Genomic DNA, 1770 nt, shown 5'->3' on the forward strand with positions numbered 1-1770 from the left:
CCATTTTCGTCACACAAGAATGCTCTCATCATGCACAACCCCGATGACAAGCCAAGAAATTGTTTCATACTTTAGTAATCTCAAACTTTGCAAACCTTCACGCAATACATGAACGCGAGCCATGGATATAGCACTATGGGTGGAATAGAATATGATGATGGGGTTATGTGGAGAAGACAAAAAGGAGAAAGTCTCACATCAACGAGGCTAATCAATGAGCTATGGAGATGCCCATCGATTGATGTTAATGCAAGGAGTAGGGATTGCCATGCAACGGATGCACTAGAGCTATAAATGTATGAAAGCTCAACAAAAGAAACTAAGTGGGTGTGCATCCAACTTGCTTGCTCACGAATACCTAGGGCACTTGAGAAGGCCCATTGTTGGAATATACAAGCCAAGTTCTATAATGAAAAATTCCCACTAGTATATGAAAGTGACAAAACAAGAGACTCTCTATCATGAAGATCATGGTGCTACTTTGAAGCACAAGTGTGGAAAAAGGATAGTAACATTGTCTCTTTTATTTATTTATTTATTTTATTTGGCCTTTCCTTTTTTTATTTGGCCTTTCTTTTTTCCTCATTTTTTTGGGACAATGCTCTATGAATGATGATCATCACACTTCTATTTACTTACAACTCAAGGATTACAACTCGATACTTAGAACAAGATATGACTCTATATGAATGCCTCCGGCGGTGTATCGGGATTGCGATGAATCAAGAGTGACATGTATGAAAAATTATGAATGGTGTCTTTGCCACAAATACGATGTCAACTACATGATCATGCAAAGCAATATGACAATCATGATGCGTGTCATAATAAAAGGAACGGTGGAAAGTTGCATGGCAATATATCTCGGAATGGCTATGGAAATGCCATAATAGGTAGGTATGGTGGCTTTTTTGAGGAAGATATAAGGAGGTTTATGTGTGACAGAGCGTATCATATCACGGGGTTTGGATGCACCGGCGAAGTTTGCACCAACTCTCAATGTGAGAAAGGGCAATGCACGGTACCGAAGAGGCTAGCAATGATGGAAGGGTGAGAGTTCGTATAATCCATGGACTCAACATTAGTCATAAAGAACTCACATACTTATTGCAAAAATCTACAAGTCATCAAAAACCAAGAATTACGCGCATGCTCCTAGGGGGATAGATTGGTAGGAAAAGACCATCGCTCGCCCCCGACTGCCACTCGTAAGGAAGACAATCAAATAACACCTCATGTTTCAAATTTGTTACACAACGTTTACCATACGTGCATGCTACGGGACTTGCAAACTTCAACACAAGTATTCCTCAAATTCACAACTACCCAACTAGCACAACTTTTATATCACTATCTCCATATCTCAAAACAATCATCAAGTATCAAACTTCTCTTAGTATTCAATGCACTCTATATGAAAGTTTTTATTATATCCCTCTTGGATGCCCATCATATTAGGACTAGTTTCATAACCAAAGCAAACTACCATGCTATTCTAAAGACTCTCAAAATAATATAAGTGAAGCATGAGATTTCATATATTTCTTCAAAATAAAACCACACCGTGCTCTAAAAAGATATAAGTGAAGCACTAGAGCAACAACAAACTACTCTGAAAGATATAAGTGAAGATCAATGAGTAGTCAAATAATTATGCAACTATGTGAAGACTCTCTAACATTTAATAATTTCAGATATTGGTATTTTATTCAAACAGCAAGCAATAAATAAATAAAATAAAATGATGCTCCAAGCAAAACACATATCATG

This window comes from Triticum urartu, chromosome 1A, assembly GCF_056163025.1.
Source record: "Triticum urartu cultivar PI428250 chromosome 1A, HENAU_Tu73, whole genome shotgun sequence".
Classification (NCBI taxonomy): domain Eukaryota; kingdom Viridiplantae; phylum Streptophyta; class Magnoliopsida; order Poales; family Poaceae; genus Triticum; species Triticum urartu.